The sequence below is a fragment of the Leuciscus leuciscus genome (assembly GCF_965113295.1).
Source record: "Leuciscus leuciscus genome assembly, chromosome: 5".
Classification (NCBI taxonomy): Eukaryota; Metazoa; Chordata; class Actinopteri; order Cypriniformes; family Leuciscidae; genus Leuciscus; species Leuciscus leuciscus.
This window is the reverse complement of record NC_138729.1, coordinates 13,011,325-13,037,864: the sequence shown is the minus strand read 5'-3', so window position 1 is coordinate 13,037,864 and position 26,540 is coordinate 13,011,325. Positions and strand designations below refer to the sequence as shown.

General features: G+C 38.0%; 1 long non-coding RNA gene across 1 annotated transcript in view; it reads left to right on the top strand.

Annotated features, from left to right (window-relative positions):
• Nucleotides 1–26,540, top strand: part of LOC309500004 — a 368,298-nt gene that overhangs the window by 168,549 nt on the left and 173,209 nt on the right. The gene's annotated exons all lie outside the window — the stretch shown is intronic.

Sequence of the window (26,540 nt, the reverse complement as noted above, 5' to 3'; positions counted from 1 at the left end):
CACTTAAAAACTGAGGGCGAATCTCCGCTGCTGCATCTGACTGCCATGTCTACATCACCGCAAAGCTCTTCCCTCCCGACCCGCACGCAATGGGTTGTGGGCAATATTAGCCGTTAGAGTGTGCATTGGGCTTTATGCACAGCTGCACTACTTCCTGAACTTCAGCTAGCTCTTTGTTTCCTGTCTGCCATTATTGGACAAACTGATTAATCCAGGTCTGTCTGATTATTGTTACTGAGGTCAGGCACACCTGGATTAATCAGTTTGTCCAATAATGGCAGACAGGAAACAAAGAGCTGGCTGAAGTTCAGGAAGTAGTGCAGCTGTGCATAAAGCAGACCATCCGGGTACCTTTGGAATACTCATTTCAACATACTACGATTTGGGACGTACTAATTCTAGTTTTGCATACTATTTAGGACGGATAATTGGGACTGAGCATTTCTTCTTCTTGACAAAACTTCGGCGCGTAATGAATGAGGCTGAGGCGTCAAATCGTACGAAGTTCGCCTGGCGGGTGAAAAAGTCCCATAGACATTGGCACGAACTTTGACGGGTCATAGCTCTGAGCGAGGATTTCGTAGAAACATATGGGTTACCACATTTGAAGAGGCTGGAAGGCTCGATAAGAACATACCTCGCAATGGGGTATAAGTTGTAGCCTACCCCTAGGTGGGCAAGTGGTGCCCGAAATTGCCCCATAGACATACTATGTTGAAGGGACTGCCCATGAAAAAGGGAAGAGTGCGCAAAAGTGTTTTTCCTACTATGGTAACTTGCATAGGAATTTTGTAGTTCTATCACAATGTAGTTTTTTTGGAAACATCATTGCACGTAGGCATTCAATCAGTCCCTCAGGATCATCTTGAAACTATCAAGCCACGTCCTAGCAACCATTTAGAGGACCCTAGCAACAAGTTTAATTGAAAGAGATCGAAGTGATATCTTTGGATAGAAATGTCATAGAAACATGAGGGTTGGCTCGTTTGACTATTGGGGCAGCAAACAGCCAATCACGAATCACCTTCACCTCTTCTTAGTCATGCCCTAGAAACCATTGCCAAGCACCCAAGCAACCCAGACCCAAAGAGTGATTTCTTCAAATCTTAATGTAATAGAGGCATTGGTGTTGGTTTATATCATGTGCAGCAGCCAAGCCATTCCCTATAGCAACCGTTTAGCAAGACCTATATCTCAGCATCAGAACATCGTATATAGACATGGGGGTTGGCTCTCTTGCTAGCAAACAGGATTTCCATCATGTTACACATGCTAGCAGTGAATAGCTACATGCTAACCGTGATTAGCTAAGTGCTAAAACATGATAAGAACATGCTAAAAACGCTATAAAAACTCCATAGTAACCATCTATGACAACTAGCAACTGCCTACCAACACCATAACATCCACCCACAACACCCTTGCAACGCCCTTACAACCAATCATAACACCATATCAACACCATAGCAACCACCCTGAACACCATAGCAACCACCTAGCAACGCCCTAGCAACCTCCCAGAATACCATAGCAACCACCTAGCAACGCCCTAGCAAGCTCCCAGAATACCATAGCAACAGCCTAGAAACGCCTTAGCAACCGCCCACAACACCTTAGCAACCACCCAGGATACCCTAACAGCAGCCTAGCAACTCCATAGCAACCACCCACAACACACTGGCAACCATCTAGGAACACCATAGCAACAACTCAGAATACCTTAGCTGCCACCCATAACACCTTAGCAACCACCTAGCACCACCCTAGCAACCACCTATAAACACCCAAGCAACCGAGTGCCGAGTTTTGCCATGGCAAGCACCATGCACTCAAATTTTCTTCAGAAAATGTTTGTCTAGTTAATAATGTTATATTATTCACCTTTGTTCTGAATGCGGAAGTCTCGGCCGCCTCATAGCATTTTAACAATGGGTTCAAATGGAGACCGAAACAGGACAGCATGGAAGTTAAAATCTATCATTCTAGTGGTTGAAATGCCATCATTTTTGTATCCTACTGTTTTGGATTGCAAATAATGTCCAATGTAAAATCTGGGTTGTGAGCCAAAACCAGACGAGAATCACTAGGCTAGTGCAAAATAATAAGCGTATGGTATTTTATGTTCTATAAATAATGCAGTTCATGAATATGATAATCATTCATTATGATGGTATATATCAAAGTGCCATAACTTTGGCACATTTTTATGTGTATTATAAAAAATAAAAATAATTCACATTTTTAAATAGTTTATTTTCCGAATGTTTTGTTAATGTGTTTGCTGCATTATGTGCCAGATTGAAAGCATAAGAGTCTCAAGCAATGTTCTCTCTGTAAGTGCCTGTTCGTTTGACTAATTAAATCAAGCTTAATTTCTTCCAGTCACCCTGTTTCTCTGTACTGGAACACTTAGCCTTCTCAGAATAGAGCAGAAGGTGAACTAAGGAGGACACTGTGAAGCAGTGATATTGCAAAAAAGAAAGAAAGAAAGGAAACCGAAAAAAAAAAAGACCTTAAACTGGGTCACATTCATCTTAATTCATTCACATTTTCCTCATAAAATACACAGTAACGAATTTCAAAGAAAAGACAAGACACTGAATTAAATTAAGTTTAATATACCATGTTATGTCTCTGAAAAGGATAAATGCAGTGTGATCTTATTACTTGATTTCTTTGAATACTTTCAGCAAAATAAATCACAATTAGTTATTAACTAACTATTTAACAAGAACTATTTTTAATTTATTATTTTATATTATTATATTTTTTTTTACAATAAGGTCACATTTGTTAACATTAGTTCATACATTAACATGAACTAACAATGAGCAATTAACCTTTGTTAATGTTAGTGAATACAGTAAATGTTCATCCTAATGTTATTTCACATGCGTTTACTAATGTTAACAGAAGCAACATTTGATTTAAGAAATGTATTAGTAAATGTTGAGATTGACATTAACTAAGACTAAATGCTCTAGAAGTATTGTTCATTGTTAGTGCATGTTAACTAATAATGTCAACAAATAAAACCTTATTATAAGTGTCACCATTTTTTAATTACAATAAATTTCTTTATAAAAATCATTTCATAAAGACAAATACCATCTCACACATCTATGACCACTTGCCCTTTGATGTTAATGTTTGTTTCTCTGAAAAAAAAGAGATTTCCTTCAGTATTTTCAAGCTGATGTATGCGGGGTTTTGTTCAACATCCACAAAATAAGTTTTAGTGGTCATTCCAAGCAGGGGCCATTTCCTGTGTTCCATTTTTCCTTGTCAGTCAGGATTCAATATGGAGTACACTGGACTCATTTAGAAGGGCCAATCCCAGCACATGACTATACATGTGGGTGGCCTGATCATGGGGGAGGTTAACTTGCAGAAATTCCCTGGTGTGAGTAGCCTACCTTCCAAAGAGAGAGAGAGCTCACAAAATTCTGTGCTATAGAATGAGTTAAGGATAGCAGCCAACATTACTGTGATATTAAAATGTAAAGCAATAGAGTGATCACATAATATGATGTGAAAGTTCTAAACTTTTATTATCCTTTTTAGTTCGACATAAATCATATAAAAGATGCAGTAAGTAATGTTTTGTTTAACCACTTTGATGTAATTGTTCCCAGATTTTAAACATGAACAAAGCAAATTGCTACCACATAATAGTGGATGTATGTTTCAGATTTATTTATTTTTTAATCAAATGTGTATCCCACCATCATACCATCCTATTTGGGGGATGCAGTGTTTATTTTTTATTATTATTGTTCTCCCAACTTTTCTCATATTGAGAAAAATATCCTATTCTGTCTCACTAATATGTATCAAATTCTTCCAGTATAGCCATCTGGATCATCTAGGTCAAGTTTGGCAGACCTCAGACATGAAGTAGTGTTCTGTTTGGATAGCTGTGGTTTCATGGTATCCTCCCATGCACACCACCTTTCAGTATTTTCTGAATGGTGAATTCATGGAGACTACCCTTAGCCAGCATGAGAAATGCCAACAGAATCTATTGGATTATTATACTGCTTATTCTTTTTGAGTTGTTGTAATCAGATAAAAAAAAAGAAGAAGATTAGCAATGGTTTTGAATGTTCTTCATTTGTACATATTTCACCTGGCCAGGGTTTTATGGAAAACACTTATTTTGGCTAAGTAAATGATACACACAATATAAGCATATTGTATGTTGCAAAGCATAAGCATATGCATTCCCCTAAAGGATAAGCATATGCAATTCACTTCAGATCAAATTTGTGCTTGTTTTAAAGGGCACTGAAGTCTCTGATGTCCTCAGAGTGTGTGTGTGTGTGTGTGTGTGTGTGTGTGTGTGTGTGTGTGTGTGTGTGTGTGTGTGTGTGTGTGTGTGTGTGTGTGTGTGTGTGTGTGTGTGTGTGTGTGTGTGTGAGTGTGAGTGTGAGTGTGAAGGTTTAGCTTAAAGGATTAGTTCACCCCAATTTACTCACCCCAATGCCATCCAAGATATCCATGTCTTTCTTTCCTCAGTGGGAGAGAAATTATGTTTTTTGAGGAAAACATTTCTGGATTTTTCTTCTAACAATGGACTTCATTGGTTACCATCGTTTTTAAGTCCAAATCAATGCAGTTTCAAAAGTCTTTGAAGTGTTTAAACGGGCTGTACGCGATCACAGCTGCATGAATAAGAGGTTGTTATCTAGCGAAACGATAGGTCATTTAAAAAAAAATATATATATATATATATATATATATATAATTTATAGACTTTTTACCTTCAATAGTTCGGATTGAGCTGATCAACAAACGGACAGGGAACTACGTCATCACGTTGAAAGGTCACGCCGGCACCGGCAATACTATTTGAACTACTATTCATATTCATCAGAATGTTATTCATATACTATTCATATTCATATTCACTGAATACTATTACTATATATATATAATAGCAAACAATACTATTTGAACTATCCTCCTACGTACGGTCGCATTGTAAACAGTGGGCGGCGCCATTCCATTCTGCCGGCGCCGGCGTGACCTTTCAACGTGATGACGTAGTTCACTGTCCGTTTGTTGATCAGCTCAATCCGAACTATTGAACGTAAAAAGTCTATACATTATTTTTTTTTTTTTGGTTGAAAATGACCTATCGTTTCCCTAGATAACAACCTCTTATTCAGCTGTGATCGCGTACAGCCCGTTTAAACACTTCAAAGACTTTTGAAACTGCATTGATTTGGACTTAAAAACGATGGTAACCATTGAAGTCCATTGTTAGAAGAAAAATCCAGAAATGTTTTCCTCAAAAAACATAATTTCTCTCCCACTGAGGAAAGAAAGACATGGATATCTTGGATGGCATTGGGGTGAGTAAATTATTAGGAAATTTTCATTTTGGGGTGAACTAATCCTTTAAAATACCCAACAGATAATTTTTTACAGCATGTTTAAATTGTCACTTTTTGGGGCTCAGAAAAACATGCCGTTTTAGTGTGTATGCCTTTAAATGCAAAAGAGCTCCTGCTGCCAGCACAGAGGGTGGAGCCAAGCTCTCTCTCAGAGCCAGGACAATCTCATCTCATGGAATGATAATATCAAAACAGAAACTCTCAGCAGCAGTGTTCATTTCGACCCAGAGTCGGAAAATAATGCCTATAGAGCCAGAGAATATTTATGCTATATGGAAATAGAACAGGTATAGTTTAGTTTAATTACAGTTATAACGTATTGTTAAGTTTATTTTAAGTTTAATTAAGTTTATTGTACATCACACTAAAGATGAAGCATTAGTTTCAGTCCTACTCCAGAAAATCACTATAAGAGCTGAATAAACACTGTATAAGACTTCCAAAAACAAAAACCCATTCACTCCCATTATAAAGCTTGGAAGAGCCAGGACATTTTCAAATATAACTCCAATTGTATTCATCTGAAAGAAGAATGTCATATATACAGGATGGCTTCAGGGTGAGTAAATCATAGGCTAATTTTCCTTTTGGGGTGAACTATCCCTTTAAGACTTCACTCTAGTGCAAAACTATAGAATGCCACAATGACAAGGAGGCAGTGGCGGAGCCAGGATTTTTTCATAGGGGTGGCCAGGCAAGGGCCAGCAACCAGTCTGGGGTGGCACAGAAATCGTAATTATTTTATCATAAAAAATAATTTGATAATGTATTGGACTGTTTTAGTGCCTACACAACTGAATAAAGTTAATTTGTACTTAATTGCAATTGAGAAAGTAGTGAATTAGGAATCATGGAATACGGAGTGAATTTTATATATTTTTTATTATTACATAAAATTAATTAAATAGTAATAAAAGGGGGCACACACTATAGCTAAAGTTCAACTTGCTCAGTTAGCTTGGTTCTGGTTCTCAAAATATCCAATAGCTTGTTCTACATTGTTGCATCTTCATGGATGAGATAACATGCAGATAAATACTGTAGTCCAAAGATTATTCAACCTTCAACGCATTTTATATAATCAATGAACTCTTCAACCAATTTTTCTCTTCCAAACCAGTTTTTCCAAACCAACTCTTCCAAACCAGTTTTTTAAAAAAAAGTTTAACTTTCTATATTAGTAGTCAAAATATATAATTGCAACAGTTCTATCATGCCTAAATTAAAAAGGAAAACAGAAGTTCTCTTTTGAATCCCCATGTGCAAGAATGTGAACAAGGCGGAAGTCAACAGCACATAATGTAAAATGTTATGTTTTTCATAATGTAATGTGGCCAGAATGTAAAAGAATTTATTTTATGGATTTAAAAATTATCCATTTTTGTTTGTCCTTTACAAATTAACGCAAAATGAATGCCTATCGTCTAGTACAAATGCACAGTGCTCACATTTATTTGGACATTAAAACATTACATATCAGTTTGTTCCTTATATTGTGATCTCACATAGCAGAATATTTTAATCCAGACACATGGGACGCATATATAACAAATACATGCATGCACTTTTGACTGCTTTAATCGCCTTTTTGATTCTTACATGAGTTAATTGACGACAACTACGGCTACAGCACGCCGCATTTGGGCGTGATGTGCGTACCGCAAGGACAGTACAACGGCTATCAGTATGACAGGAAAGTTAGTTAGTTTTACTGACATTTGGCCTGACAACATCTCATCAAAGATAGCCAAATAAGGACAACGCCCTTTTCTCAGCATCTGACAGAAGTGTCACAAGCTTTCACACACATCTTCTGAAATAAAAGTAGCATCAGAAAAAAAGAGATGTTGTTTGTTGTTGACTGCACACTATTCGACTTACTCAAAACGGTCTTGCAAACCACCAGTTGAGAAAGATTGACTCTATATTTACTATGTGCATATCACTGTCTGATGTTCTGCTGAAGCTCATTCGGCACTTGCACATTTCCGCACTCGCTTGACTTGCGCCTGGCGCTGAGGTGAAGTTGGAGTGTGCGTCTGAAAAGTCTCACGTCTTTTGTGGTCTTAAAGAGACGGTTCAGCGTTTTAAAAAACGTATTTTTATTTTATTTATTTTTTGGCAATTTTTGGCAATAAAAAAAGAGACAGAAACAGCAGTTGTGAGAGGGGTGGCCAAAGGGGTGGCCAAGCTTAGACCAAGGGAGGCCACCCACCCCTGGCCACCCGCCAGTGCAAGGAGGGACACCACAGGCAATCTACCTCTACTCTATCTACCTCTAATTTGTTTGAACATGAATCATACTAGCGATGCCTATAGAAGCACCCATCCAAAGGAGAGCATATATCCCTACTTCAAGACCCAACAGTATTTGGGGAGGGAGGTAAATAAAACAGAGGGACTCTTGCTAACTGCCCACTATAATTCGGTTCAAACTGTCTCCATCCTAAGGGGGTACCTGAGATTCCATCATTCAGGAAAGGGAAGCAAACAAGAGCAGCACATATTGCAGCTACCATTCAAAGGGGAGCATATATCCCTACTTCAAGACCCAACAGTATTGGGGAGGTAGGTAAACGAAGAGGAAACTACACTGCCAACCTAATTTCATTTAACTTGCATCAACCATAGCCTGTCTAAAGAGCAGGTGAAGAGAGCAAGATATTAACATGCAATCACTCTCCAACACCTCTCCGAATGAACATGGCAGCATTTTACAGTAAGATCCCCTTACCGCAATTTAATTTGACAGTATGATGCCCTTAGCGCAAGTTAATTTTACAGTAAGATGCCCTTACTGCAATTTAATTTTACAGTATGATGCCCTTACTGCAATTTAATTTTACGGTAAGATGGCCATACCGCAATTTCATTTTACAGTATTATGACCTTACTGCGACTTATTTTTACAGCATAAAACAGTACTATTTTATTATTTATATTTTACATGAATGCTATTGAATTGAATAAATTCCAAAAAAGTGACTTGAGTCCATATACATCAGCATATTCTTTATTCACTGTCACAATCAATTACATCCATTTTATTTTTTTATTGTGATGCTACATTAGGCAAGGCAGTTTTATTCATATAGCACATGTCATACACTTTGGCAATTAAAAGTGCTTTACACAGTAAGGAATTAAAATAATCACAAAATAAAAGCAAGGAAAATTAAAGTGCCCCTATTATGGATTTTTGAAAATGACCTTTCATGTAGTGTGTAACAGCTCTAAGGCCTCATTAACACTGTAAGTGAAATGTAACCCAATTCCGATTTTTTGCTCATATGTGACAGATCGGATGTGTTCTATGACAGTGTAAACAGGAAAAAAAGGCATGCATTCGGATATTTCGAGATCGGTTTCAGGCCTCATTCATATGTGGAAATAAATCAGATATAAATCAGATATGTGCCAATGCGAATGTCATATAAACAGGCAGATCGGATTTTCTGAGGCAATAGGCAACGTCTCTACGCGGTTTAATGCTGAGAGCAACCCCAACGCGCGTCTGCAAAGGGACGGATGGGCCTCGTTTACACTGCAGGTCTTGATGCCCAATTCTGATTTGTTGCCTATATCCGATTTGCCTATATCCAATATCCGACTGTTACTTTGACCGTCCGTTTACACGTTCTTTCAATTGTGACCCATATCCGACTTGACATACTATCTGAAATGCTGCACATGATTAAAGGGGGTTCTTGTACAGATGGACAAACGTGAAATATGCTCAAGACCTGCAGTATAAACGAGGCCTAAGTGAATGAAAACATTCTGCAAAGTTTTAAATCTGAAAGTGCACCGTATATAAAGTTATTTTCTTTCAAAAGTAAGAGTCGACAATGAAATGAATTGTTTTTCAAACGAGTCATATAAGCCATTTCGTTGTAACGTCAAGACGAAATTAGCATATTGCCGACACCAGGGAAAACTTGAAACCCTTCAAACACTACAGCTGATCCCTGTGGATGCTGGATAGCTTCATGTTGAGAAGACGCTGTGCTCTACAATGTGACGGTAAAGCCAGTTTTATTTTCACTGCCCAAGAATGAGTATGTGAAGAATCAGTGGTTAAAGTTCATCTTTACCACGATATCATAGCAGTATAATCCTAAAATTTTGCTGTGTTCCCTTTATTTTACTGATGACTGCTTCTCAAATCTCGGAGTTCAATGCAGGATTCACAAACCGCTTGCTCTTGGAAGATGGAGTTCAACATTTTTGTGTAGGTCTCCTGCTAACTGGCTAACTCACGTTATCACTGTCTTAAATACCTATGCTAATCAGTTTGTGGGCCACTATTACCTATAACTGTGTGTCTTTTAATGCAGATTGTCTGTCTTTCTCACTGCTTTGAGGAAAGATTAAGCATGGAGCAAGTTTTGTTTTACCAATGTTTATGTTACATCAGTCATTCACGCTAGAGCTTGGCTAATGTATACACTGTAATTGATACAGTTTCCGCGTGTTCACCGCAATAAATTAGAAAAATACTCTGTAAATAAATAAGTACAAGTAAAATAATCGGTTTGTTTGATGTACATGCACTTGTTAATGCTGATGGTGAGGAATTACAGTTGCAACATCTCATAATGTACCTCAAACTGAGTAATGTACCACTGAGAAACGTCCTGCTCAAGTCGTCCTTGCGATGGAGGTTCGGGTTGAATAACTAGTTCTTCCAGTGTTTCATTATTGGACACACGTTCGGATTGATATGGTAAAATCAACGTCATCGTTTGTTACTGTGTTTAGTTTACGGTGTAGGAAGCCTCAGGACACAGCCAAAAAACTGATCTGATCATGATACTTTTTTTGTGTGCAAATAAATTATTGTTAACACACAAACACACAAACACACACACACTCATTAATTAATAAATAAAAAATAAAAAAGGATGAGGTCACACATTTAGTGGGCTCTTGGAGGCCCCCTAGAGGTCGGAGGCCCCCGGGCACCGGCCCGGTGGTAAATCCGGCCTTGATAGGGATGCTCATGAGCAAACAGCACGTCCCAGCCGCGGAAAGACGTCAGTACACACGCCGTTATTCAAGTTCAAATCCTCCAAAATGAATCTACTAACTCTCCTGACTGCTTTGTCGGACGCAGATGGCGGATTATGATTGGTCAGATCGTCTGTCAATCAAACTCCCTGCGAAGGGCCAATTCAGCTCCAGATATGCTATTTTCTGTTTTCCTCCCCACCCCCTCTTTTTTCTCAGAGACAGATTTTGCTCATTCACCTCGCTACCTTTGAGGTAAACGGACGTGCTGAATTATGAAGCAATATAACGACAGTAACAGCCAATTAACTTTATTAGAACTAACTTAGTGAACTTGATTACCATCTAGTAGCCTAATAAAACACAACATGCACAGATTTCTTGTTCCGAAAGGAAAACCTTGTGTTTTTAGCTCATGTAAAAGCAATAACACATGAACTGGACATGGATGAGTTTGTAACAGAATTCTCTAAAATGAGTAGGCCTAGAAAGCTAATGTTGTAAATATTATAGTGATATAAGTAGATCTTTTTCAAGACCTGCCCTGTTTTCCTCAAATCTAAAGTTACTAAACTGATACAAGATCTGTTGTGTGGTAAAAAAAAAAAAAAAGATATTAATAATATTAATAATAATAATAATAATAATAATAATAATAATATATATATATATATATATATATATATTTATTATTATTATTATTATAAATTATTTTTTATATATATATATATATATATATATATATATATATATATAAAGATTCTAACTATACATAAGAATGTTAAAATAAAAATGTAAAAAATAACAATGGCCAAAAATCTGTAATGTTATACTATATTAACAGACGTGAGAATAATTCTTAAGAAAAACAGCATTTCAGATCAAATTAACATTTTTAGTTTGTAACAGTTTTTTAAAATGAGCAAAAAGCTGATGTTGTAAATGGTATAGTGATGTAAATAGTTATTTTAAAAGACCTTCCCCTTTTTATCAAATCTAAAGTTACTTAATTGATAGGCCTACAGGATCTGTTAAGGGGTAAAAAATAAATCAATAATATACAAATGCAAAAAGAGAGAATGTAAAAATACACCTGTTAAACATTTTTATCTCTCTATATATAACGTTACTAAATAGTTGCAAAATATATACAAACAAAATAAAAAATGAAGAAAACACAAACAAACACAACAATAACAAACTAACAACCCTAACAATTGCCTTAAATGTATGATATCAAAACTATATCAGTAGACATGTGAGACTAAAGCATTAAAGACTTTCACCAGGAACTTGGACTTTGGGGTGGTACTCGGTGTGTTTCGCAGGAACCAGGGTCTAAAAGTTCTGGGTTACATTTCCACCTCAGTAAAATGCTCAATAATCCACCTCAATAAGTCCCTGCTTGCAAGGTATTACTTTTTCAAAGTTCGGGAACTTTCGGGGGTGGGACCGAACTTGGGTGCTGATCATGCTGATTCAGTTCGAGTTTATTTATCCCTTAGGAAATTGGTTTTGCACAGGTGCTGCACATCACAAAAAACACTCACATAGCAAACACTCACATAATAAACACTCATGATTACAGATTATTTAACATTAGAATAGCAGTTGGTATGAATGAGTTCTTAAACCTCCTTGTTCTCCCTCCCATTACTCTATATCTACGTCCTGATGGAAGAATAACAAACTCTTTGTGTAATGGGTGTGTTGGGCAATTGATTATCGCAAAGGCTTTTTTGACAACATGTCCTTTAAAAATGTCCTGGGGCAGTATCTGCTGAGCTCCAATCACTTTCGAAGCAGTCTTTATCAGTTTGGTTATTCTGTTTCTGTTGGACTGGCTAATACAATGAAACCATACAATGTCACAATAAGAAATTACGGATTCAATAAAACTCAGATAAAACAGTGTCATTAACACTGAGCATACTTTAAAAGAGTTAATTTTTTCTTAAGAAAAACATACGCTGCTGAACCACTTTTTTCCCACAAGACTATCTTTAGGTTGGATTTGCACACAGTGCAAATCAAATTGTGCACAGAAGTCACTCCACTCATATTGCATGATCATAAATGAGCCAAACTCATTATGACATATGAGTATTCTGCATGAGGAAGCAGACAAAAAGAGTATGGCTAATTGAAGTGAGCTGAAGTTGGCAACATTCCAGCCCATCAGCTGCAGGCTCTCAATTGGAAATCCAGACCAAGGGTCTGAAACCAAAAACATTGTTCCACTGATAGAGGCTGTTTATGACTTGTAGAACAATTTGTCCCCGAAATGCTGCTGCTTTGTCAAGTCAAGTCAGGTCAAGTCACCTTAATTTATATAGTGCTTTTAACAATATGAGTTGTTTCAAAGCAGCTTTACAGTGATAATAGGGAATTACAGTAACAGAGATTGTTTTGGCTTTACAGCAGCTCTAGGATTATGTTATTGTCCAGCTAAAGTTAGTTTTGATTGATTGATTCACTTCCGTTGCAAAGATCATTAGTTATTAACTTAGGGGCCGCTAACACGTCACCGTTCTAACAGAAAACCCTCAATGCGCTCTGGCCGCCCATCCGCACAAAACAGTGCCTGGTGGCTCGAGAACGCACTCCCGGAAATAGGTGGAAATCATTTATCTCTGTGCAAACCTACGCAACCTCTGCGCAAACACCGACATCGCGCACATGCGCATCACGTGTTCAGTCCATAGGTATGCGCATTTGAATACATATATATATATATGTGTAGGCGTGTAGTCCTTCTTTATAAATCAACCCTCAACAAACTACTTGTCTGGCATTAAAAATTTATATTACAGAATTATTTATCGCATCCGCATAGCCACGTGGTGACTGTAGAGATAAAACGACGTTTCATCTGTACACCTGTACACCTGTACAGAGGTAAAGTGAAGGGAAGGAGGCCTTCACAGGGGAGAGCCTAGTTGACACTTCAGGACTGCGTTGTCGTCGTGTCCAGGCGCAGGTCCTTCATCAGATCTGGATATGGCCTGGATCCGGTGGACTGCGGTAAACCTCGGGATAAACAGAGAGACTAATATTAGCGAAGACGCCATTCTTCTTATGATGTAACAAGTACATCAGGATTTATGGGAAGTGTTCCCGGTTCTGGCTGACCTAAACTATGCAGCCTAACATTGAATTAAAGAAGTCAATATGTGTTATGTGTTTACTAGGCCAGAGATACGTGTTTTTAGTCTAGCTTTGAACTGACAGAGTGTGTCTGCTTCCTGGACAATGTTAGGAAGACTGTTCCAAAGTTTTGGGGCCCTATCTTGCACCCAGTGCAATTGACTTTGTACACCGACGCATGTATCATTCCTATTTTGCACCTGCGCACAGCGGCCTTTTCCCTCCACAGACGCACGTCGGTTAACTAAGAAATACACTTGCGCTCCCGGGGGCGATTCAGCGCAAAGAGGAGGCGTGTTCCGGCGCAAACGTTCCCTCATGCTATTTTGTAGGTTTAGAAAACAATTCCGCCATTAACCGAAAAAAACTAGTTTAAAGTCAGTGGCGCGTTGCGCATGTTATTCATATGCTATTTTAAGGGCGCATGCTTGGCCATAATCAATGTAGCGTGTGCACAACGCGCATACACTTTGATTCTTTCACACAGAAGCAGCCGTTTTCATTTTTTCAAATCATACATTATTACGATAGATAGATAGATAGATAGATAGATAGATAGATAGATAGATAGATAGATAGATAGATAGATAGTTTATTATAAAAGCATACATCTAGCTTACACATTTACCCAAATGATCATACGCCTGTTTAACCGAAGCTATTTTGGGTGGGTTTCTCCATCCCCAACGTCATTTCTCTGTCTTTTACGGCCCTGACGAGAACGTCTGTCTCCTCGGCAGTGAACCGCTCCTGGCGCGCGCCTGGCAAATCCGCCGTTATAATAGGAATCCGCTATAGAACAAGAGCGCCTGCTCTTAAAGGGAATGTGAGATGTCGCTCTGATTGGTTTATTTCACGTTAGGCCCAAACCACACCTATGAATAATGAAGCTACTTCAGACCAACCCATTTTAGATTTGCGTCGGGCGCAAGAGTCATTTATCCCGCCGGTATAATAGCAACAGCGCCCAAGACCCGCCCACAAAGTTACTTGCGTTTTGCGCTTGATACTTGCGTTTCAGAACGTTAAAATAGGGCCCATTGTGCTAAATAGGAAAAGGATCTACCGCCAGCAGTCAATTTTGATATTCTAGGTATTATCAACTGGCCGGAATTTTGAGATCGCAGTAGACGTGAAGGAGTATAATGCGTTAAGAGCTCGCTCAAGTACTGGGGAGCTAAACCATTTAGTACTTTGTGCTTGTGTTGCATTTTCACCTATAGCACTCTATATGAATTACGCAATGTTAGATAACAAGGAGTTTACTGTAGTTCACAAAAAATGAGCAACAACAACATTCTCTCACAGTGCCTGCACTTTTGAGCTGAGGAGATAGGCCTACAGGCAACATGCAAGTTAAGGTAATGACACCGCTATCCCATCCACTGCTCTAACTTTCAGGGGTGGAGCATAATGATTTAAATTCTTTCTGATCATTAGCAGTTGTACTGTCAACTCACTTTTAATATGATTTATGTCTTCTTATGATTTATTATTTATTAAAAGTACTGTGGTGGTATTATGGTATGATTTGGTTGATATATACCAAATCCCTGAATGATAATCATATGGTTTTTCATGGTCCTTCAAGGCACTTTTAAACAATACATGCAATTTTATGTTGCAAAATTACCTTTTATATGCACAACAATAAATAGCGGTATCATCTGCATAAAGATGATACCTAGCATTAGGAATGTTATATGTTATTTATTTTCCTTGTATAAATAACATCTGTTGTGTATAAATACATTTACATTTACATTTATTCATTTAGCTGACGCTTTTTATCCAAAGCGACTTACAATTGCTATATATGTCAGAGGTCGCACGTCTCTGGAGCAACTAGGGGTTAAGTGTCTTGCTCAGGGACACATTGGTGTCTCACAGTGGATTCGAACCCGGGTCTCTCACACCAAAGGCATGTGTCTTATCCATTGCGCCACTACCACCCACCAAATAAATAACATTCCTAATGCTATGTATCATCTTTATGCAGATGATACCGCTATTTATTGTTGTGCAGAATCAGCTTCACAGGCTCTTCAATACTTGCAATCAGTGTTTGATCTTGTACAGTCTCGTCTATGTCGACTTAAACTGGTTTTAAACACAGATACAACTAAATTTATGATATTTTCAAATTCCAAAGCTCTACCATTGAATCTTCCTGATATTGTATATTCCAGGGAACAAAAAAAATATGCGTTTCTAGCTATATATATATATATATATATATATATATATATATATATTATTGGACTTATGGAGATCTGCATTACATTCTCTAGTAGCCTACACTATCTAAAAAAAACATGTCATTGTTTTTCACAGTGCTTTACTTTACATTTTATCACTGGTTGTAGCTATCAAACACATCACTGCAATATTTGTATATGCGGTGACATTTTTAATTGGTACTGTAAAAGTAGCACCTCACCTCACAGTATCCTGTGTGTTATTTTTCACTTTTTGGGAGTTGAGGGAATGGATATCTGTTTATGTTTTATTAACACAAATAAAACAAAGAAGGTAATCTAAATAGTGAAAAAGAACACAACATATTTACAAAATGTTAAGACAACACTGAACCATGAAACAAACCGAGGGCTTAAATACACAAGATAATGAATATCTCAACAAGAAACTGGTGCGCAACACAATCATGGTAACAAACTAATGAACACAAGAAAATGGAAAGGAAGCACATGACAACACATGAAAAACATAGAATACAAAGTAATAGTCTGTGACAATGAAACCCAAACAAAGGCTAATCATGACACTATTTTAAGTCTTCTGTTTAAGATAAATTTAAGGCTTAAATAATTAAAACCTTAATTTTTATGGTGGAGAATTCATATGAAATATTTCCAGTGTTCCAATGGTTTTTTTTCTTTCTTTTTTTTTTTTTTTTTCAAGATCATGAATTCAGTTTTTTTGTATTAATTTTAAATTCAAAACCTAATGACAAATTTGACGTCATAGGATTACTTTTTGTTTTTGTCTGTTCCTTACACAAAACTCCTATGGATTCATATCGAAAAGAGCACTTCAGATATTCTGCCTATAATATAATTTTATGTTTCACAGAAGAAGGAAAATTAGGGTAAATTTTCAATTTGTGGTGAACTATTTGTAATTGAAAAATCTACTTTTAGGAGTGGCCTTGAAACACTTTTGTATCCTGAACATGTGCATTATAAATAAGAACACATGTCCCCACTGAAATGTGCCAAGGTGTTTTAAAGCAAGTTCAGACATGTCTGATTAAGAAAAGCCTCATCATGTTTCTAGCTGCAGTGCCTCTTTCTCTCTATCTTTACCTTTATGTTTACCATCTGCAGACATTTACACCCAATGCATTTTTACGATGCATCATTACTGTTTTGAAAGAAACTGAATAGCCTACTCTATTACTTATTAATGCAGTATAGAAGAAACTTCAGACTAAAAAACACCTCCCCCTGTTCACTCATCTTTTTCTCACAGGCTGAAAGTAAAGCAAATCAATCCTGTCTGCAGACTGTTGCTCTTGGCTCTTGCAAGTTAGTGTAGTATCAAAATGTGTTATATTAATGTCTGTACATGACCACAGAGGGGTGTATCATAACATTCAGTGTATGCATGTTTGACACTTCAATAACATACAGAATATACTTTTGAAAGGATTTTGGAGAGAAGTGAGTGAACTAAGCCTAACCAATTTTGACTGGAACTGTCAGCTGGTCTTTTGTTCTTGCTGTAGATTAGTTATGCTGAGGCTCCAAACCTCTTTGTGACCATCTCATAAAACGGGGGGCCTCACTAGGAACCTCTGCAGTGATGGCTATTCTTATGCTAATCAAATATGGATATCAAAGCACACAGGTCCTCACATACCACCAACTGCCACTCAAAGATGTAGATGGGAAGTGGGGCACACACATAGCGTGAAGAAAGCAGTGATACTAGCTTAAAGAAGCGAAGAATGTCCTAAAGACATGGTAGAATTGTTTACGCCATGGACATGAAGGGTTATTAGTTTATTATTTTATTTTATGTTTAATTCAATTTTAAATATTATAATTTAGGTTTTCACAGTATTTACATTGTATTAGTTTAGTTGGGTTTCCCAGTTTCAGTTGATTGGATTTTCTTTTAGTTTTAGTTTTATTTAGTTTTATTATAGATATATTTTGGTTTTGTAGGACTTCCAAAGTACACTAAATTGGTATAATTACAAAACTCAAAATATATACATTAATAATCGAATTTCTTATAGACAAAAAGAGCATTTTCATGTTTAATGCGGTTGTAAAATATATCATGTATTAAACCCTATTGTTATTATATAATGTTTTAATTTAATTTTTTTGTTAGTTTTGGAGTCATCAACATGTATTCAGTTTCAGCTTTTTCCTCTAATGTTTCCTGTAATAGTTTTATTTAATGATAATAATACCTCAAATCATATGGCTTTTTGAGGAAATGTGTTCTATTACTCTTCTAAACAATCAAATGTGTGATATCCGTCGGATTGGTGGTAAAATGGCAAACACACACACACACACACACACACACACACACACACACACACACACACACACACACACACACACACACACACACACACACACACACACACACACACACACACACACACACACACACACACACACACACACACACACACACACACACACACAAAGAACATCCCGACTTGAGCAACCAGAACTGAAATTGAGCAGTCAGTTAAAATTTCAGCTATAAAGTAGGCCTAAGTACATGTATTCATTTATGACACATTCCTAGAATGTATAGCTTGCCTCTTCTGGACTCATTGTTCTGCCCTCAAGCACAGTACAAACCTTTTGCACTTTAGTTTTTCTCTCTAGGTTTGAAAGAATGCTGCAGGTAGGCAACAGAAGGTCTCTCTATAACGCCCCCTCAGTAAATGTCTAAACCCTTTTTAAAAATTCCCTTTGCACAAACTGGGCCCCCTAAACCATTAATCGGACCCATTTATTGCTTACTCCACTGCTGCAGCGACGGCTCCTTTGACTCTGTTCTTTCATTTTGCCTCCCATTCACTGATTCTCCCACTTTTGTGAGCAAGCTGAGAATTCTCACACAGCCTATCCCATAATACCCAGTGACATAAGAGGAACCTGTGAAATGCATCACCCTCCAATGCTTATTTAAACAAAACTGGAAAAGAGCCCTCTTTCTTGCTATGCATCTCTCTTTTTTCTTTCTCCCCATCAACCGCTGCTGTACTGAACATTATACATGCATGCCAAAGCTTCCATAAGTCCCATAATTCATGCATGTCAACGCTCCCCCACACAGACGTTAAAAGAACCATCTTTCTTGCAAGACAACACCTCAGTTGTCAACCTAATATATTGAAGAATATATCATATGTTGACATTTATACGGGCAAATATGTGAAACGGGGCATTGAAGACACCAAACTTATCTCTAATAACATAAGCAGCTAAATTCACAGACCAGTACAGAGAATGTTTATTGCCATAAAACCTTTGTAGGTTGTGTTTCTACAACTCCAGACACTTTTATGTCTAAGGGTTAAAATTGTCACCATTTTCAGTGTTTATTTATTGTTTTACTTTACAAAAGCCTTTTGTATATACGCCATTTAAAAAATATATATATATTTTTTTTTTTTTTTTTATCTTTAACTATGAAAATCCATCATATTCATCACATTTTAAATACTATGCTAATCTAAACAAAGAGTGAAATAAACTTAAACCATTTCAAAATCAATTTTGAAACATTTGGTCGATATAATTCTAGGTCTAGAATGAATGTATTTCCCAGCACTTCATATGAGAGGTTTCATTGCGCATTTTATTATTTGCTGCATTTGCAATAAAGAAAGACTTAAAAACAGCATGTAACATTTTGTCACAAAATACGTTGGGAAAAAGGATCTTGTTGAAAAAACTACACTGTTGTAGTCACATTGCTGAAAAATCTGTTATTACCTTCATACTTCCGAGCACTGATCAGCAATGAATACACAGCAGTATTTCCAACAGTATTTCCCTCTTTTAAGCTGGTACTTAAATGACGCTGTCCTGTCTCATTGCTCTTCAGTGTGATTTACATTTAAAAACCTTTAAATTTTTTATTTAATTTATTTGTTTATTTATTTGACAACTGAAGAGGGAGACAGATCATTTTCATCCTTGATTGATGCTGATAGCCATTGCTGTCATGATTTACTGTAAATTACTGCAGTAAATAAATGAGAGTCCTAAACTACTCCTTCCTGTGTGGGAAATAGATGGTAAGAGGAGGCACAAACACTTTGGGCCCTATCGTACATTTGGCGCAATGCAAGTGTTTTTTGCTAGTTTCAGCTCAACACAGTTATCATTTTCACGTCCTGTGACACGTTGTTTAAATAGCAAATGCATTTGCGCCCATTTGTGCGCCCATGGGCGTGCTAGTCTGAACACGAGGTGTATTCAGGCGCATTGTTGGCACGTTGCTATTTTGAGGCTACTGAAATAGACTGCGCCATTGACCAACTGAAGCCTGGTCTAAAGTCAATGGTGCACTTTTTTTTATTATTATTATTTAAAGAGCGCGTTAGTAATGTGCGCCAATACACTTTGTCCTGTAGATGGTCAGCTTGCGCTCTTTAACCTCATGCACGAGCAGATCCGTTTCCTTGCTAGAGAAGCGTTCAGTTTTTTTCGCTTGCAAATTTCACCATGTAAATATCGAATCTGCCATGGTGCGAGTGCAACTGGCTTTGAGACTCTGATTGGTTTATTGCATGTTACGCCCAAAACACCCTATACTCATTAAGAGAATAGGGACAACCCTTTTAGACCATGTGTCAGGTGCGCTGACCATTTTTCCCGTCTTTAAACTAGCAATAGTGGAATCGGACATGCCCTAAGTGCACTTGCGCCATGCACTTTATACCATGTGCTTAGATCGTTAAAATAGGACCCTTTATGTTTCTTTCTTAAGCTTTAGCTCTTATTATGAATTTTATGTACAACAGTTTATATAAAAACAGATCTCCTTAAACACTTGTTTCTCATGTGAGAGGGCAAATTATTACAGGCAAACAAGCTTAACAAGATAAAAAGGGGGCATGGTAAATGGGAAACACCCTGGGGAGACTAATCAACATGAAAAACTACAAAGAACTACAAAATAAAGCACAGGAAACACACACAGAAACACTTCAGCATAAAAGTCCAAGGACAGACACAGAGCACGTTACATATGGCAAATTCCAAACGGAAGTGAGCATCCCTATGCCCTACTCCCTTCGGATGGCAGAGCCCTTGAAGTGGGGACTTTGGAGCGAGCCGGGCACAACTTGAATTGCTCTGTTTGTAAGTTAACTTAAAGGTGCTGTAAGCGATGCCACGCGTTTTTTAGGCCAAAACATTTTTTGTCACATACAGCAAACATCTCCTCACTATCCGCTAGCTGCCTGTCCCCTGAACACACTGTAAAAAAAACGCGGTCTCTGTAGACACCACAGGCTCCACAAACGGCAACAAAAACAAACTGGGCTAACCCGCACCATGAAACACAACAAACAGTGCTCCAGCCAATCACCGACAAGAAGTATTTGAGGGTGGGGTTTGGGGCGTTAGTGTGCGTGCACATGAAGTGGGTGTGGAGGAGAGAGAAGCATGAAGAGGGAAGTTTGAATTATGGCCGAAACACGACCAAAGAGGTGTCCGATGAACAAATTGCAAAGAAGAGGGACGAGGAACGCGCGAAATACCGAATTTACATCGGAAAAACCTTTTAAAGGTGGCGAGAACTCCGCCGGCAGAAGGGCTTCCAATCCACATTCAGTTGCTCTGTTTTTGCAGAACAGGTATATCCATATTTCTTTCTAAATTGACGTTCATGTTCGCCAAACCAACACAAGGATGTAATTAGCTAGAACTATGCAGTCAGCGTTAACTTTGGTGAATACAACATATAACGTTATGTTTCTAGCAGCTAGCGATCAATCTCTATTGTAAATGATCAAGCAAATTCACAGTAGGGCAACAATTTGTGTGAATGATTGTTTTCATCCACTGTTTGTTATGAATTTGAATGTTCATTTATAGGCTGTTGACAACTTTGACAAAATTTGTTTACGACGCCGCCGTTGTTTATTCTCACTGGGAAACGCGAAGCTACGTTATCTTGCTATTATTGCGTCCTTGTATGGGAGCTATAGTTATAGCTTCAGGTGGAGAAACGATTATAAAATAATGTTTCTCTTTTTTTGCATTCTGTTCTGCATTATATAAAACGCTTTATCTAACTTAGCGACATTACACATTGAATGAAGTATCAGTAAAACTTAACTTTGTTTGTAGTGACTACTACGGATAATATTGGAAGGGAGGGGAGGAGGGAGGAGACGGGATGAGGAGGAGGGAGGGTCTAGCTAGCCTCCGTTTTGTTTGACAACAATTCGAATGTCAACAAGAAGTTACGACTCCCGGCATCGCTTACAGCACCTTTAACTCAAACTCTCCCGCCACTTCCTTAAAGTGACTATCGCATATTCCCTTCACAAACCCATTGTTTCACACTTAATTTGACCATGAACCCCAACTGTAGCTGTTGTAACAGAAGAACTCTTTACTTACAAAATAACTCAGAACACTTAAGAGATTACAGGAATAATGCCACCTCAATGAACGAAACAATGAGGAAACTATGGGCTTGTATACACAGAACTAGGAATTTACAAAACTAGAAACAGGTGCATAACTTATTCAGGAACCATGGAGACAATGAAAGAAAACAATGAAATAGAACACAGGCAAACAGGATCAGGAAACACAAAACCAAAACACAATGAGATTAAACAGATATAAACATAACCCTGACATTACACCCCCCTCCCGGAAAGCACCTCCTTGCGCAGGGGAGGGAGGGTGGGGGCTTTGGAGGAGAATGAGGAGTTGGAGACAGGAGAAAACTGGGAGGAGCCAGCAGATATAGACACAACAGAGGAGATGATGGAGAGAGGAGCCAGGTGGGAACTCAGAGCACAGCCAGGATGAAGGCCCATGGCAGAACTGATGGATGGGGAGGAGCTAGGGTGAAGTCAGAGGTCCGACCAACAGTGGTGGAGCCAGGAGATTTGGAGACCCAGGCGCAGCTGAGGAGACGAGACTGGATGACACAGCAGGTCCTGTAGGCCAAATCACCGCGATGAGCAGCCGAGGTGGAGCGAGGGTGCTGGAGGACAGAGGCAGAGCCAGAGGGAAGGCAGAGCCCAACAGAGCCTAAGATGTGGAGAGACGAGGCGTATCCGAAGGCCCGGAAGTCTGTAAAATAGGCAGATTGACAACTGACCTAGGTTGAGCCGGAGGGACGAGGGTGGCCGGTGAAGCCTTAATAATGACGTCCCAAGTAGATCCGAGAAGCCAAGATGGAGCCGACTGGTCGATGGGCTGAGGTGGAGTGGTTCTCGATGGTGCGATGTGGCTGATCTAAACAGAACATGCAGACAACCAGTAAGTCCATATTCTTTGTTTTGGTTCAGTGTTCTGCCACATACTGTGGCTGTAGTAATCGCACAATGAAGTAACAGAAGAACACTTTAATTACAAAATAACTCATAACATGTAGGAGATTACAGGAATAACGCCATGGACACAACCACATGGACATAAATGACACCGAACAACGAAGAGGAAACTAAGTGCTTATCTACACAGAACTAAATCATTAACAAAACTAGAAGCAGTAGAATGCATAACTTAATCAGGAAACATGGAGAATAACAAGAACATAGGAAAATAGGATCAGGGAAAACAAAACCAAGACATAATTAAACTAAACTTAACCCTGAAAAATGCCTCTTTTTATTTATTTATTTATTTACAAGCATCCATCAAGAAATAAGGAAATAAATGAAGTTCAATTAAATGTACCTTATGCTAAAAACCTAAAAATACAAAAAACCTCTCAAGTACTGTAGTTCTGACACAAATGAAACAATTAAGCACATTTCTAAAATAGATTTTAATTGACTGCATGCATAAAGAGTGTTACGGATGCAGACACAGGAGCGGTAGAATGATGGTGAATTGTGATTTATTGATATATAAAGGTGCAGGGATGAGATGAGCAGGTAGGGAAAGTTCAAAGGGTGATTGAGGGAGGCACTGGAGACCATCTTGCACGAGGGCTCAGGTGCGGCGGCGGCCATCTTGGACGAGGGCTCTGGAACGGCAACGGCCATCTTGAGACGAGGCTCTGGAATGGCGGTGGCCATCTTGGGATGAGCCTCTGGAATGGCAGTCTCAGCAGGACGAGACTCTGGAAGGGCGGTATCAGCGGTATGAGACTCTGGAAGGGTGGCGGCCATCCTGGGACGAAGAATTAGTCGTGGCTAGAAACTCCCCTCCTTCCTTTTTTTCAGTTTAGGTCCGACCTTCTGTTACGGATGCAGACACAGGAGAAGTAGAATGATGGTGAATGGTGATTTTTTTGATAAATAAAGGTGCAGGGATGAGGTGAGCAGGTAGGGAAAATCCAAAGGGTGATCAAGGAAGGTGCTGGAGACAGGGAGATCACTGGAGGGATCGCGGCGCCGGAGACAGGGCGATGAATCCACATAACACAAACTAACTATGGTGAGGAGTGTGCCTTTATAGTGGCAGTGATGAGAGTGATGATGAGGTGCAGATGTGAGTGATTGTAGATGATGTGCAGGTGGGGATCAGGAGGGATGCTGGGAAGTCTAGTGAAGAGGATGGTGGCTAGGGTGATCTGTGACAAAGAGTAAATTAAAGTTTCCAGTACATATCAGTAAAGTCATTAAAAGAAAAATTATGGAAATATATTTTGTATTATTTTTCTCTTGGTTCTGGTCTTGGTAATGACTCATATATAACATTTAACTTATTAATTATAGAAGACCATTATTTATGCATTATAAAGGATTGTGAGGCCACAATTTGAGTTGATACTGTTTGACCATTAACTATTGGTTAACTATTGGACAAACTATTGGTTCAATAAATGTGAGGAATTCTGATATTTTGCTATTTTTGGCAAAATATCAATTTAGGGCATTAAGAGAATTGTAATTTTCAAAGAAAGTTTCTGCAGAAGGTAAGACTTGATTGGACTAACCAAATGTATGCATGTAATGTGATTTCTGCCAAAACATTTTACAAACACCTTTTTGGCTTTCAAGATTTTTAATAATTTAAAATAGATACATTTTGCATTAAATATGAGGCTCATGAGACGTCATAACCAAATTAATCAAGACAAAAGAAAAATGTAGCAATACATGAGATTATAAAGTCTTCCCATCAAAGACATGAAATGTTGTTTCCAAGATGTAACCACAAACTATTTTCAAACTTCAGTTGAAATGCCTATTCATCCTGTAATGAAATACAAGCCTTTCTGAATGAGTGGGTACATAATATACATTACAGTGAACAAAGCGGATTTGGCTTATATAAACCTGCATTTGTACAAATGAGCATATGTGCATTTAATCAAATCAAAACCGCCTGAAGCTACTGTGACTAATACATGCACTGTTTACTTTTCTTATTTTGGTACAACGAAAAAATGGAAGGACCTATATATATACAGTATATTTAAAAATGGTCTTAAATACTTTTCCAGTACTGTTCTCATCTTTGGCTTATCAAAACTTATTGGCTACTCCTGACAGTTTTATGAGTTGTCTGTGGAAAAACAAGAGAGCATTTTGGAACTTTGTGTCTTGACCAGTGTTCAGCTTTCCCTATTAATTATGGGGCAGAATGAAAGAAAGACAATAAGCATTTACAGAAGACAGACCATAAGCATGATTTGGGAACCTGTTGTTCTGATAAAAGATTTGTGTCAAACATTGGAACCCATTAGCTTCTGAACTATGGAAAAGGTATAATGGTTCCAATAATTACTTGATGCTGATGTTGTATCACTTTAAAATTACTTTTTTTTTAAGCTTGACAGTCCAGAGGGCCTCGCTGACAAAGGGGTATCTTCCCTGCTGACGTGAGCTCATCTACTAGATCTATGTGTGACATTCTACAAGCTGATAAAGGGTGGTAACGTTTTATGAGATTGTGCTGTGTTTTAACCCTTAATAAAGAATTGTGTGATATTATGGTGTACTATTCTCTGAGCCCTAGGTCCTATACCCATATATATATATATATATATATATATATATATATATATATATATATATGCAGTATATATATTTTATGTTAATTTGATATTACTTGTTAACTTTTTATTATTATTTTACAAGTAGCCTATAAAATATTGTGTAATGAGCTATAAGTTCACCGCAACTTATCCAACATCCTTAAGATAAATTATTATAGTTAGAAGATATTTCTGGTGTTATAAAATATCGCATAGTAATTTTCAAAGCAAAATGTATATTTAAGTCAGAATTATTGCGCTCCTATTTTAAGAAAAGCGTGCACACGAAATGATCTAGACTAGATAAACCTGGGTCAAATTAGTAGGATTGTGTGAACTTCAATTAAATGAAACCGCTTTAGCCCCAATTTATTTGTTAGGAAAATTCAAGTCAAGTTTGGCGTTTTGTCACCGCTTTTCTTAGGCTACGTTTACACGTGCCCGGTTATTTTCATAAACGGACATTTCACCCTCTCAGTTTTCAGAAAAGTGTTCGTTTACACAAACCCGTGTATATGCCGTCAAGAGCATGCCAAACCTGTAGGTGGTAGTGTAACGAGAAGCTCAAGCCCATGTTAGCCAATCAGAATCCCGAAAATATAGGTTGCAACTTTGAGTGCAAGTTCTGTCGCATACTGTGACGTCGACTGCCTAAAACTCAGTTTTTCTCAGTTTACATGCAAACGTGCAAACAGAGTTTTCCAAAATCTCCACTCTGGCCGGAGTTTTTAGAAAGAATCGGTTTCAGAGGCAAATTCTCCGTTTGCGTGTAAACGAGGGGCACAACCGAAGGGAAATGTC